Source organism: Columba livia, chromosome 10 (assembly GCF_036013475.1).
Source record: "Columba livia isolate bColLiv1 breed racing homer chromosome 10, bColLiv1.pat.W.v2, whole genome shotgun sequence".
Classification (NCBI taxonomy): domain Eukaryota; kingdom Metazoa; phylum Chordata; class Aves; order Columbiformes; family Columbidae; genus Columba; species Columba livia.
The window spans coordinates 19,717,798-19,732,771 of record NC_088611.1 but is presented as its reverse complement, the minus strand read 5'-3'; the positions used below and the strand labels follow the sequence as shown (position 1 = coordinate 19,732,771).

The window sequence follows — 14,974 nt, the reverse complement described above, 5'->3', positions numbered from 1 at the left end:
GATTTGGAATCAGCCCAGTAAGTTTCCCAATGCACTTTGCCTCTTTGAATCCTAAGGGGAATTTCATTTATTTACTATTGATTCTTGGGGAGAGACTCAGGTACCAAAATAGGCTATTAAAGCCAGTTAGGACATAGAGATCTATCAACGAGACACACAGAGAGCTTATAGGCCACAGGAGCTAAGGGCAATCTAACCCTCCTGGAGCAGTTTGTCTCATTCCAGGTGGTCACTACATGAGATGTGGCCCCTGGAGGGCTGGGATTTGGCAGCCAGTGAGCAGGAAGATCATCATTCGTTCCTGCCCGCTCCTTAGGAAGCCACTCCTGGTGGGATGTTCATCTCCCACGGCTGCAGGGCAATGGGCTGGAGGGCAGAAATTGCTGTGGAAGTCCAGGCTGCACAATGCTGGGTACCCATGGACACTTTGTCATTGGAGACTTCAGTGTTTGTCAAGGCTGTCAGGCCACATCACTCTCTTTTAGAACATCTTTTTTACAGCCTGGCCAGAGGGAGAGCTGAGGGAGCAAGGCTGGGTGCAAACACGCAGCATCATCTCCTGGCTGCTTCTAGAGACAGAGGCACAGAGGGCTTCAGTTCTTCTTTAAGATGAAATGGCTTCTCTTTCAAGTGCTAGGTGGATCAGTTCATTAAATAAAACCTTAAAAAATGCCTCTGACTCTTGTTCCTAATGAACTGCTTGGAGTTAGCCATCAGGCCAGATATTTCTTGTCAGCTGCGAAATGCTCTGATTCGATATCTCCTTTCAAAACAAAATAAAATCAAGAAATGACTGAAAATTGCATTGCAGGTGGGGTTTCAGCTTCTTACCTCCTGAAAGGGGGCTGACACCCAATGCAGTGCAAATGGCATCCTCTTGGACTGATCTGTACCTTTCTTTTCTTGCCCTGATGCATCAGATGACCCACCGAGCCTTCCTTTTCCACTGGTTATCAAAGCCTCTGTCAACAGGCCAGGCTTAACACAGGAGTGAACCAGAAAGGGGTTGGATCTCCAGATGAAGGTCCCTGCAGGATAGGAGATGGCCTGGTACAGGAAAGTGCATATAACTTCATTTTGAGACATCGTCCTTGCCTCCAAGTCAAGATTTTCTTGATACATTCAAAGAATTACATATGCCCCTAAAATATGTAATTAGGCTCATGACTCACGTATAGTCAGTGAGTCTAAAAGAACCAGAGCATCCATAAATATTGGAGGTTTTTTTGAATTACTCATTCCTTTAAAAGTAGGACAGATGAGCTGTGAAGGAGGGTAACAAGGCAAAATTAGTCTTCTGTCATTTGTGGCTGCTCTAATCCACATGAAAAAGGTTCTGAACAGCGGTGTTTGGGTCCTCCTCCCTCAGTGGGGTAAATGCAGGGAATTCATTAAACAGACAACCTGGCTGTGCCTAAATCCTTCATCTGTCACAGGGATTTGTTTTAGAAAGCTCTGTTCTTGCATGAGATATATTTGGATTTGAAGCACAAAGAGTATTTTCATTTAATAGCACTCCATTCTTATCAGGTTGGCCTTCCTTGGGGCTATCCTTTTAGTTCTTCGGGAGTTTATTCTCATAACATGCTCATCTATCCCTTTGTCAGATATTCTTTTAAAATGGCCCCTGTGTAATAAATTGACTCAGTTCAGGAAAATTCCTTCCTTTAACTGGTCCATATGGAGAAGCAAAATCCACCATTAACTGTAGAGCAATAATGTTTTACAAGGACATTTCTGGCTTCCTACCCACTACAGATTCAGTTTAATTTTGACAATATTTTTAACCAGGCTATAGGGCATCTTGTCCGTACTTTGCCAAAGAGATCAGTTACCTTGTACATGTCCCCATTTGCAGTTCTCCCACGTTTTTCATCTCCAAACACCATGCGTGGACTACTTGGAGGAAGAGGCTGATAAAAAAGATGGGGACACACATTTTAGCAGGGCCTGTTGTGATAGGACAAGGTGTGATGGTTTTAAACTAAAGGAGGGAGACTCAGGCTGGACATGAGGAAGAAATTGTTGCCCTGAGGGTGGTGAGAGCCTGGCCCAGGTTGGCCAGAGAGGTGGTGGCTGAACCATCCCTGGAGACATCCCAGGCCAGGCTGGACGGGGCTCTGAGCAACCTGAGCTGGTGAAGACGTCCTTGCTTATGGCAGGGGTGGCACTGGATGAGCTTTAAAGGTCCCTTCCAACCCAAACTATTCTATGATTCTATTCTGTGATTCTATGACCCAAAGGGAAACTACAGTGTTGAGTGGCAAACACATGAAATACTGACTATTTGCAGAGACAACACTCAAATTGGAGCCAGGTTTAATGCAGAAGCTACCCTGACAGGCTTGTTTCTTCAGCACCCAGACATTGGGAGCAAATCTCACCACCATCTTTCTCCACACATATGGTACTACTTGCTGCGCATTGCACCAAGAGTTGTCCTGAGGGCTTTGAGATGTGTGTCATTTTGCAAGCAGGCTGCAAGAGTCAGTTGAAATGCTCCCTACATGAGCTCTTGATGAAATGTAGGGTGAGTGGAGGGCAGAGAGGGAGCTGTATTATCTTTTCTCCCTAATAAGGAGCGATACAGAGAGAGAATACAGTATACAGTTCACTTAACTAATTTTCTAACCAGCAGTCATTGCAATGTTCTCTCTAGGATTAGAAGGGACAAGGTAAGAGGCAGAATAATAAATCCAGACTGGCTTTTTGCAAGCTGCAACCATATCATTATAGGAAGGAATTTAAGGACATCCACTCTGGGGAGAAAAAATTAAAAACAGAGGCCATTTCAGCTCACCCTTGGTAGCACAATTAATTAAAATTAAATTCAAGAAAAAATAAGTTTCAGATGCCATCTGAATAAAATCCTCCATCTAAACAGTGTTCTCTGCAGATCTGGGGCTCTCGGTGCTGATGAGTTGATTTGAATGGGAAGATGTATCATCTTGGGATGCAATACGTCCATTCCCCACCTGCCAATGCTGTCTGGCGTGTCAGTCCACATTTGCAGTCAACGCTGTTATCCTGTCCCAGGAGACATGGGCTCTGAGGAGATGCCACGAGTAGGAAGTGATGAGCATGGTGAAGGCTGGAACGGTGGCACCCAGCATGTCTTGGGACAACCTCCAGCTTTGGCCAACTCTGTTCCTTGCTAAACTTAGCTTTGTGCCAGGCCTGGTTTAGATTAAAGTGAGAGAATGTCACAGTGTTGTCATACCCCTGATTTGGGGTTGTTTCGGTTTTGGTGTTTTTTTGTTTGTTTGGGTTTGGTGGTGGTGGTGATTTGGTTTGGGTTTTCTTTCTTATGGGGACTTTTAATTCTTACTGGTACTTTTCATTCAGACAAGACTCCCAAAGGACCAGAGGAGAGCCCAGATGATCCAGGCTGCACAGCACCCTTATTAGATTAGACAGCATCAGCTTCACCCAGGCCACAACCCCAAGGACAAGGAATTACATGAGTTTTCCATCTCTCCCTTCCTGTTATAATCAATGGTAAAAAATGAAATGTCAATAGGAGAAGAGAGTTATGTCCCTGGAGGCACATCCCCATCCCAAAGCACTTAGTCCCCTTTGGTTGCTTATAGCAACTCAGGCTCTTCTGTCTCCTGGTCCCAGTGCTGCAGATGTGTGGTGTCATCTCTAGGAAAAAAAAATCTCCCAAGGGGGTAAATCTCTATCTCAGAGGTACGTCTCCCATAAATCAGTATTAGTCTTCTGTCCATACTGGGCCTGTTTTCCCCCTGCTTCAGTTTCCAGGCAATCAGGCAGAGCTCTGCTGCCTCACACAACACGCAGGATTACTGTGGTTTTAGCCACCAGAACAGAGATTTGCCACTTGCGTATCTCCCACCACCAGTTTACTATATAACTGCATAATTACTTCACAATGTCAAAAGAGCATCTAGATTAGAGGAGGCGAAGCTGTGAGTGTCTTTGAAGAGATGCTTAGGAAGGGCTTGCTACGACACAGATACACCTGCAGGCATGGAGAAGAGGAGATGGGGAAGCTTTTCTTGCAGACAGGGTCTCCAGAGGCTCTTTAGCCAAGAAAATGCAGTGGCATTATTAAAAATGATAACTGTGTCATGAAAAATGAAATGGCAGGTGGCAGACAGAGTTTAGGATGGAACAGGGGAGATGTGGATTGTTTGGCTGCAGCTTATGGATATTACAACAAAGCATTCAGAGACTGATCCAAGAGCAGTTAGCTGGAATCATCTCACTGGCTTCAGGGAAAGCTGGATCAGGCCTTGAAAAATCAGGAGGATGCTGAATTCACCCCATTAGGGCTACTCCTGTTTTACAATAATATGCAGGTGATCAAACAGAGGTCTGTTGCCTGAAAGCGCCTAGACATGCCTATACGTATGGTTCTCCAGGAAAGAGAAAATAAACCCTTTTCTTTAATACTCCTCTGTCTGTATTTGAGAGGAGCAGAAATATCTCTGGATCACAGAATCATAGAATAGTTTGGGTTGGGAGAGACCTTTAAAGGTCATCTAGTCCAACCCCCCTGCAATGAGCAAGGATGTCTTCAAATGGATCAGATTTTTCAGATTGGATCTTCAGCTTTGCGTGATGCCTCATGACACATCCTGCTGAAAGGAGATGCCACCTTTGCCCAAACCAGCCCCAAGGCACGGCTAACATCTCCTTGCACCACCCTCCTCCATCTCCCTGCTCTGCCAAGATGGTCCCACCGCTCCATCCCTGTGTCCTCCTCCTGCCCTGCAGCACCCAGGGACTGGGTTCATTCCTGGCACAGACAGGCTGGGAGGCAGGGCTGCTGCAGCAAGAGCCGTAGAGGCTAAACTGCTTTTAAAAGCCACTTAATAAAGCTAAACAGAAAATCTAAAATGAGTTAAAGGAAACTAATGTGAATCTCAATTTTTAAAATTCATAGCATTTGTCAGTGTCTACGTGAGGCAGCGTGACAGAAGTAAACATCGACTCCCATCGACTCTGCTGGCTCCCTGCCTGCGCTGCTGACAGCGGAATCAGTCCCTCGCTCTGTCCCCAGCGCTGCTGTCTTAGGGCATGTTGGATGGATGTCTGAGCTACCTCTGTGAGGATCTTGTCTCTTGTAAGAGGTGAAGATCCTCTACAGTCTGAACAAGCAGGGCAGAGGCACATCCTGGTGCTTTGGGAAAAAGCGTTTGCTGGAGCTCTTTTGCATGTTGTTCATCTCTGACATACCCTGCAAGGCGCACAACTCCTAAAGCTGCCAGAAGGGGAGGGATAAGCACCTCTGTGCTCCAGTCCTTCCTCCAAAGCAAAACGTTTCTAAAATTGGCAGCGCAAAGGTGCCAATTGCATCTGAGATGTGTTTCGAAACACTGGTGAGGGTCAGAAAAAAATGACTCTGGAAACGGCATCTTGTTATTGCACATACTTGGTTTGTAGGCAAATTCCTCCGTGAGTCATATCTGCTGGGCTGGCTGATAAAAAATAAACCAGCCCAAAGTGTCCAGCATGCCAGTGCATGTGCTTGCAGGGCTGCCTTGTCCCTCAGCCCTGGACGCCCAGCTGGGACCCCCAGGGCTTCTGCATCCCTGTGGGGGCTCCGACCTTCCACATCTGCGCTGCTCCATCAAAGAGAGCCCTGTGGCTGCTCCCAAGAGCTTTGCAGCTGCAGGTACAGTGGCCAGCACATGGGGAGCTCAGTCTCTAGGTATGGATGCCTGGTGACTTCACAGAATCATAGAATCATAGAATAGTTTGGGTTGAAGGGACCTTCCCAACTCCCCCAGTGCCCCACCTGCCATGAGCAGGGACATCTTCACCAGCTCAGGTTGCTCAGAGCCCCGTCCAGCCTGGCCTGGGATGTCTCCAGGGATGGTTCATCCACCACCTCTCTGGCCAACCTGGGCCAGGCTCTCAACACCCTCAGGGGCAACAATTTCTTCCTCATGTCCAGCCTGAATCTCCCCTCCTTTAGTTTAAAACTATCACCCCTTGTCCTATCGCAACAGGCCCTGCTAGAAGGTTTGTCCCCATCTTTCTTATCTGCCCCTTTTAAGCACTGAAAGGCACATGAAGGTCTCCCCAGAGCCTTCTCCAGCTGACAACCCCAGCTCTCTCACCTTGTCCTCCCAGCAGAGCTTTTCCAGCCTCGGATCATCTTGGTGGCCTCCTCTGGCCCCTCTCCAACAGGTCCATGTCTGTCTTGTGCTGAGGGCTCCTGAGCTGGACACACCAAGCATGACACTATGGGTGGCACAAGGCTGCCAGGTGGGCGAAAGGCAGGATGGTGTTTGGGACTGGCTGCGTAGGGTGAGGAAACCTGTGAATGGCCAGGGTTGGACTGGAGCGGTGAAGTCTTAGAGCTAAAGAAGTTGTTCTTCAGCCACTGCAACGTGGGGTGGCTCTCGGGACTGCAGCGAGCCATGGTGCCTTCCTCCAGCAGAGGACTGGGGTGGGCTGAGAGATGACCTAGCGCTGGGATGGAGGGGCTGTGCAGTAGATCCCCTTCCAGCCAACTGGCTTGTTCCTAGGGATGTAAAAAATTATGACACGCCTAACCTTGGAGAACGACCCTTGTGACTTGCCTCTGATCATCCCCCTAAAAAACTCAGCTGAATTTTTGTTTTCTGAGCCGTTTTCCTCTGAAACATCCATCAGACCACTGTCTTTTTATTCCTTCCTTCCTTCTCTTACAAAGTCTTCGCTCCAATTCACTCCTCCAGATGAGACCAAAAGCTGCTAGCATTTATCACTGTCACCAAAGTATCCCTTTCTTCTGTTTGCTGACACTTCACCCACCGATCCCAATTACTGGCTGTCTTTTCTTCCATTCATACAAATTCCCCATGCAACTTTGGATCATCAATTTTCAGCAAATGGGCTGTTGGCAATTGCTGGGCGCTGCCTCATCCCCCTGGCTGACTGGCTGCCTCCAACACACAGCATCCCTACTGCTCCCAGGCCAGATGAATGAAACTTTGTCAGGAGATCAGTGAATGAAGAAGAAAGAGCTCGTTTCCCTTCCCAGATCACTTCTCTGGACCCCTGGCTTACGGGATTGATCAAAGGTGAGGAGGGAGAAATTTGGTTGGGATCTCCTTGTTAAAACCCTGAAAACAGGCACGTTTGAGCGCTACTGATAATCATTCGGTTTCTTAGCATATGATAACTGCCTCCTAAAATATTAATCAAATCATGTCTTGTGATCCTAAAAATAGGCTTTCCGATTCCACTCTGTTCTCTCCTTAAGGTTTCTTGGATGGTTTATAGCTGTTGTGGTTTAACCTTTTCTGGCATTTCACTGATTGTAGCAACTGCTTTTCCAGAGAAATGCAAAACCTGATGGCCTTTCCTGGTGTGTACACACATATAGGTATATACCTACACACGCCACTCAGCTTTCCCATCATTTTGGTACAAGTATCTCTTCACTGGTATGCAAATACATTAATCCACCCAAGGACATCAGAGGAATTTATTCTAAAATACGATGCTGCGTAATCCCAAACTCCTTTTAGCTCTTCCACCACCTCATCTGTCCCAGCCCCCTCCAGGACAAGGTAGAAGATACACACACGCCAGAAGATTTTGGGGAAGCCGATCGATACGTGTGCCCCTCGCAGGTCCAGGAGCACGTTGAATTCATTGCTTCCTTTCTGCTGCTGCAATGCTAATGGATGAGGTTCTATAAATATTTGATTGACCTGTCACTGCCATGCTGCTCTCATTTATCACTTGCTCAAGTCAGATCCGAATTACTTCGGAATATTTTGTGCTGTCTTTAAAGAGTGTTCAATTCTTCCCCCAACTACCTCACCCCTTCTCCACATTGCCTGCAACACACCAGAGCCCACGATGGAGCAACTCCTGAAAACGGCCAGGAAAGAAAACAGAGCCAAGTTCTCAGGGCAATGGGATAGAGAAGGTGAATTTAAAGAGATGCAAAAATAACCCAGATGGTGCAGGATGTATGAAGGGTGAACCCGCCCAAGCCTCAGGACGAGGGAGTACACGCTGCAGTCTATGAGATCAACAGCCCCTTTCTGCGATTTCCATAGCGCTGAGTCCCAAAAGAGGATCACAGATTTACAAGAAATTCAGGTAATTTGCTCGTCATGTTACCCATAGGAAGTGAGTAATTCTCCTGTGCTCACTGCTCTAATCAGAACCTGGGTATTTTACTAGCGAGGGCTCTGGAATAAATTAGGAGATATAGTCCATACAATCAAATTCTATTCTGTTCATTTTAACTCCTGTCTTCTCTAGATTTTTACATTGGGGATGAAATCAGCAAATTTTAGGGCTTACCCAGACTGTTTAGAGATGCAGCCCCTGAGCATGCAGAGACCAGTGCTGCATCGCTCCCAGTAATGAGTCCCCCCGGGGTGCTCATAGCCCCATTTGCCCCGGGCTGCCACAAAGACCCTTCTCCCCTCGCTGCTAAATCTGCTTGCCCCCCTTTAGCCCCCCTGCAAACCACCACCACATCCACTCCAGTCCCATAGTCTTCCCTGTTGATGCCACGTAACCATTTCTATGGATATACCCTGTAAAATCCTGGGGCTGAACCAGCTCTGGAAGTGAGTGGGAACTTGTGGTATAACTGGTGTATAAACCCCACGGGCTGAGTCGCCTCTGCACAAATAAATCCTTCTCTCAGCCAACAAAAAAAAACCAAACAAAAGCCCTGCACATTGAACTGATCCTATCATTAGAACTACCCCTCTCATTAGCTCTCCCCCTCTGCCTCCTCCCTTCCTCATGTCAGCAATACACCGATCCATCCTGCTTATACCAGCTCCTACCTATACTCCAATTACTTTTTCATCTCCCCCACCGGCTGTTTTCAATACTATTATCTGCTGCATTTGCTGGATCTGGCTCTCAAGCGTTTGACTGATGCCTGATTCCTGTAACCAGAACATGTCTGTTGATTGGACTGTCAATGGATTTCTTGGCAGAAAGGGCATTGGGCCTTGCAAATGTGAAACTGTATTTCAATCTCATTTAGGAGGAGAGAGAGAAAGAAAAATATCCTAAAGCTACATTTTTCCTTGCTCTCTTTGAACAAGTGCTTTTAGTAAACAAGCGTTTTACCTTTTTTTAATAAGGTCATTTGTGACATCACTTTCTTACCAGAAGAAGAAAAAAAAAGGAACATTTTGTGTTGTGTATTTTCAGCACTGGAATGCTCATCTGTATTTCGCAGCAAACTGCATCTTCCCAATTCTTCTCTGGGGAGGAAAAGAGTGGGGAGGGAGCAGTACATCCATCTCTGTCTCGGGGCTGCCTGCTGCAAGACGAGCGGCAAAGCCGTCTCCTGGCCAGCCCTCCGCATGCCTGCTCGCAGCCAGAGCCTCTCTGCAAGAATGCACCTTTGACTTTCCTAAATAACAATGCAATTACCTTCAAAAGCTGGCAGCCAAAGTACGTGCTGAGAAATGGCTACTATTAAGAAGAAATTATCCGCTCTCAGGGAATGGCCAATTTGTTAACTGGTGAAGGAGGAGAAAGATTCCAGCGCCAGACCGTGTGGGTGTAAGGATGGTGATGGGAGAACGGCTCCTTCCAGGCAGCCCCGGCCCAAGGCTGGGGAAATCTCCTGGGCTTTGAAGGATGAGCCCTGGGTGTGTTGGATCCAGTGCAGTTTACTCCCAGGTGCAAATAAGCAGGTAGACACAGTGCAAATCTCCTCTGTGCAGGCAGCAGAGTCACACCAGACATGGGAGCTGCTCACGAGGAATCAGCAAAACGGTCCCACTGCTGGAGATCTGAGCTCAAACAAGACCTTGTCACCTCCTGGTGGCAAAAGGAGGTGGCCAGAATTGCTGGTATCACCTGATCTTCCAAAAGCCCCTGAGGTCAGGAACCACATTTGCAAAACAAAGTCAAAAGCAGGAGAGAAGACAATTTTTGAGACAGGAAAGACTGAGGCATAAATAAATTACTTAAGGTTGACTTCCATCAGTCTGTACCTTTAGGGCTGGACAGGTGAGTTCTCACACACTAAATATATTTTTCCCACTGGCTTATCAAGGGCTCTTCAATACATACATTCAAGATAACCGTGATCTACACAGGAAGATCTATATTCTGCTTAACATCAGAGGCAACCTTTGATATTGCACCAAGTTACAGAGAGCACCGTGTGACATTTTCTTATCTAAATGCAACCCCAAGAAGCCCACCAGTGAGTTATCTGGGAACACAGCTGATATCACTGGTGCTGACAGGGTTATGTCTGAAAACATTAGCGTGTTCAAACTCAGAGGCTTTCTTGAGACCTTTCCTGAAGACAAAAACAACCCTCGATGACTTGGCAATGGATCTGGTGGGCTTACAGTGCTAAATAAATAACAGCAGAATCAGAGGACTTTGAGGATGACAAGGTTTTCTAGGTCACATTGTCTTTTTTTTCCCCCTCGGCCAATACAGAGTGTTTTGTAGAGTGTAGCCTTGAGACTTCTTCCAAACCAGCCCTAAATGTTACAAGCAATGCAGTTTGACAACTGCTTAGTAGATACACATGGGCATTGGCTTTGTAGGTGCTGAAGCTGTTTGAGTATAGCTGTTAATCTAAGCAAGTATGTTTTGAATATTTATTACCTCTTTAAAAGGAATGAGCTTGGGAAAAATACAGTCTGGCAGAGGTTGTGCAGAAAACTCCTCCCTGAAAAGGGATGGATAATCACTTTCCTCCATCCTAACATCCTTAATCCATTGCTCCCATGCTCTCCTGGTTAGGAGGAGACAGCCCAGATGTGGAAGAGGGGTTGGACATGGACCTAGTGCCCTTTCAATGCTTCCAGGTAAAAAAAATCCTGGAAAAACAGGCAAAACTGGAATTTGCTGCCTAAAAGACAGAGCAGAAGCAGAGCCAGACCTGCCGTGGGAGATGGGGTAAGGACAGCGCTGCCAATGGAGGGCAGAATGTGCTGCTGGGATTTTTGGACTCAAGTCCATTTCTTCTTCTCGTAAAACTTCTTTCTTATCTATCTCCTGACTCTTCCAACAAAGACATTGCACAATCACAGGCAGCTGCAGTGATGGCAGTGTAGATACGTTAGGAAACACAGGCTTAGTGTCTGTAGTCTCCTCTGGGTCAAGCAGTAGTCTCAAAGGACGGGTCATCATGGAGGGAGCTCAGAGAGGTGGAGCAAGGACATCAGCCAGCAGACAGTCAACTCCTACAGAGGTTCACTGGGCAGGAGACTGGGGCTTTCGGTTCAAAAATCCCACCCTGTGAAGCAAAGTAGGCTGAGGAGAGGCTTCTTGGCTTCCCCAGTAGGACTCGAAGGCAAGGCATGGCTTCACCAGAAGCAATTTGCAAAAACACACACTATGCAGTCCTAGTACTGAACTCGTACATTTTACAGATGTCTGTGTCAGAGCCAGAACCTCGTTTCTCACGGCTACATTCAAAACACTCCAGCTTCAGGCAAAGCCATTCTTAGGCTTCTTTGCTGAGCCCCAAGGAAAAGGGGATGCAACAAGAGGCAGTTTTGGGTGCTATGGACTTGCTGCTAAGGACTAGGAGCCAGGGGAGCATCAGTGTCTGGTGCAGGGGTGACCACAGGTACCACCTCCCTGTGCCACCAATGTCCTTCGCCGACCAACGTGCGCACTGCACAGTGCCGGAGTGAAGCACAGTTAGGGGAAGGCAGACAGAAAGAAGGCAGAATTAATACCACAGCAGCCTGAAAAGCTGCAGCAGCGGGCCAAGAAGAGGTTATTCCCCTGATACATCTCCTCTTCCCCCTCCCCATCATGCCAGCAGCCTCTTTAGCTTCACACGGAGGTTGTGAGGATTCATTAGTTAATGTTTGTGAAGTGCTGTATAGATGGAGAGAGATATGTAAGTGCTAAGTATTATTATTATTACAGAGAGTCGCTGTTAAGGCAATGGATATGCTCTTAAGTGTCATTTCATATTTAATTAACATACAATAATTGTCTTCCTAAACCTGCAGGTAAATCTTTATTCCTGACATTTCCTTTAAAGAGACATCACAGCAGAGCTGCTGCTAATGGGCCTCCTCCCTGCTGGCCTTGACTGGGGAGGACTGGGATTAACTGGGATGGGGGGAAGCAGTGGGGAAAGGAGGGCAGCAAGGGCTTTTTGTCCCTGGAGGGTGGCGGGTGCTGCCCCTTGGGTGGGGGACAGAGCTCTTGTGGGACCTGGTGAAGGGGACAAGTCCGCAGCCTTTCTCTAAGGTTTCCCTGGGGTCAGGCTGTTGGCAGCATTGTCCAAGCATCACACGTGTCTTCTAAGTAATTAAACACAGCTGCAGCTGTGCACCTTGCCATTATGGGTAGAATTAAAGAAATTTTTAAAAAAGAGGATAAAGAAGCATGAAAGCGTGGTACTGGGAATTTCCCTGCTATTTTTCAGGGACGTCTTTGCCAAGAAATGGTCTTTCTCAGAAATAGGCTGCATATCTTTTACCGACAGAGGGAAACAAGGAGAAATCATCTGTGGGACCGTCTGCTCCCCTAGCAAATGGAAAGGGGAAGCCACCTCTCCCACCTCCCAGTGATGTCTGCATTTTCAAGAGAGACAGGAGAAGTAAAAAAAGCAGCAGTCCATCATTATTAACTCAGAAGTAACTTGCCTACAGGAGACAAAGGAGGATGCCTGGGCCCTTTGTGTGTCTTTCTTTACCCAAACGTCTCTATTCTCTTGGATTTGTTGACAAATCAGTGCCCTCTATGGGCATCTCTCTGAAAAGTCCAAAGGACAGGTTTCCTCAGGTTGCTCCCAGGGTGCGCAGGGGGAGCCATGGATGCTGCATCGAGCCTGGTACCCTGCTCTTCATGACCCCCTTCCCCACGGCAGGCCTGCAGGGACAGCAGGCCCGCCCTTCCTTTATTCCCCACATGCCCTCCCCACTCCCACAGCAATTCTAAGGTGGCCATCTGGATGTTCCCCATCAGGGTTAAGTGCTCTGAAGGTCACGGGAGATAAAGCTCCTGCCACCACCAAGGACCAGGCTTTGCTCCGGCTCTGCCCCCATCTCACCCTCCCCTTCTCTCCCCATGGTCCCCAAGGCAGCCAAAGTGACAGGGCCCCAGGAGCTCACTCCTCACTGTCCCCTTCAACCTCCCCCTTTCTTTCCTTCTCTCTCATTTATTTCAATTTGCTATGCTTTCCTAGGTGGCTTTTCAGCATTAGTTGGTGAGGGGGAGAGGAGAGGAAGGAGGGGAGGGAAGGGGAGAGGGATGTTTTCATGGTGGAAAGCCAAGGAAACCCCCATGTTGCAGGGCTGGGTGGTGGATGAGGGTCTGCAGACGTTCAGCTGCAAAAGGGAAGGGGGACGACAGCAGCTGAACATCCGCGTGGGAGCTGCAGGGGAGGGGGATGTCAGCCAGCAGCTCGTGGTGAGATTTAAAAATGTAAACTCAGATGTAAGGTCAGGCTGGGGGTCACAGGAAAATTGGCCAATTTTTTAGGCTGATTTTGGGAGTAACCTCTCACAGCTCAGAACATAATGTGGGTCAGCGGATTGGCAAAGTGCTGTCAGGACCTCCGGATGCTTTTGTGGCATCTCAGACTACCGCAGCTGACTATTTAATTGCCAGTTCAGGGGAACAAGGGCAATTGTCTTTCGGAGAGAAGTGGTACTGAAGCACTGGAAGGTTTGGGGCATGAGTCAGACTGCTGTGTGAAAGGGATATTTGTGAAATTCATCCTCAGTGCAAGCGCCACATTGCTGTGATTCGTGGTCGAAGGGGAAGCACCTCTGTAACAGCATTGCTCATTTGCTCGGCACCTCATGGGTTTTGCTTTCCTTCTTGGGTTCCAAAATGGCTTCACTTTCCAGGAATACCCCTCACAGGTTCCAGCTGTCCTAGCAGACACAAGATCTGAGTTCATCACCTCCTGCTTCCCTTCCTGTGACTGTGCCATCACCTGTCACCATGCAGAAGCTTTTCTACCAACTATTGAGCCAGCCCAGACTGCCATAAGCCTGGTGCTTTCCAGAGCACAGCAACTCTCTGGTCCCTCACAAATGCAACCTAAGGTACAAACCCAGTAATTAAGACCCTGTAATTCCCAGGCATGGCTCACGTTATCCACAGCACTCCTTCCCTTAAGGAATCAGGCTGATGTGTGATGTTACCACCATCCAAAAGCCTGTTTCTGTGATTCCTTGTCCTGTATGTGTCCTCAGCAGATCCTTAGGGAGGTGGTTTGCAGGGTCTGTCCTCTTTTATTCCCTAAGATACCCTTCACGATGGCTGTAAGAAACTCCCTAGTTAAACCATTTACTTGTGGATTGCTTTGATTCTTTGTACTCACTCAGCTGTTGTCTGGAAAGGAGAAGCAGCGGAGATGTACTTGAGGAAGGACAGACCTAAAAAGGACACTTCAAGTTAGCGTATAAAATCAAAACCTGAAACCATTAAAAGCCTCAACATACAGCTGACAAATAAGGTATATATTTACTGCTGACATGATCTCCTATCTGACATACTAGATTATAGTACTAATTTTTAATTAATCTTTGGGGCAGAAAATGAACCAACCTATTTCTCTATAAAATATCTCATGCATTTTGGATATTGTTGTTAGTTAGTATTATCAATACTTTTTCCCAAGAGCTTTCTTCAGTAGTCATCACCCTGCATTGCAGGTTGCCCAATAGAAAATTGGAACAATGACAAAGAATAAGAGAAGCAAGCAAGCAAAAGAGAAAACTTCATGCTCAGATCAAAACAAATCTTAAGAGCAGAAGGAAGATAATGTCACCACCAGCTCCAAAGGTAGATACAAAAGTATAATTAAGGTGCATGTATTTCAACACATTCTCCAGAAAGTGTACAGATGTCCAAAAATACAAAAATACTCAGTACAATCTAGCATTTTCAGGATGTAAGTATGTTTCTACCTGTTAAAGGGAAAGGCGAGAGAGAATCCAGTTGCTATGGAAATCAGGCCATCTCCATGGGAATTCAGAAAGTAGAGTATCCTCTTGGACAGTAAATCAGACACTGAGCAGCCATT

At 47.1% G+C, this 14,974-nt stretch overlaps 1 long non-coding RNA gene across 2 annotated transcripts in view; it reads left to right on the top strand.

Moving 5' to 3' along the window:
* Positions 1-14,530, top strand: part of LOC135580477 (uncharacterized) — a 47,106-nt gene extending 32,576 nt beyond the window's left edge. For both annotated transcript variants that reach the window (XR_010475148.1, XR_010475147.1), the window contains exon 7: positions 6,843-14,530. This is a non-coding gene — a long non-coding RNA (uncharacterized LOC135580477). The remainder of the gene's footprint in view (positions 1-6,842) is intronic.
* The last annotated feature ends 444 nt before the right edge of the window (positions 14,531-14,974 follow it).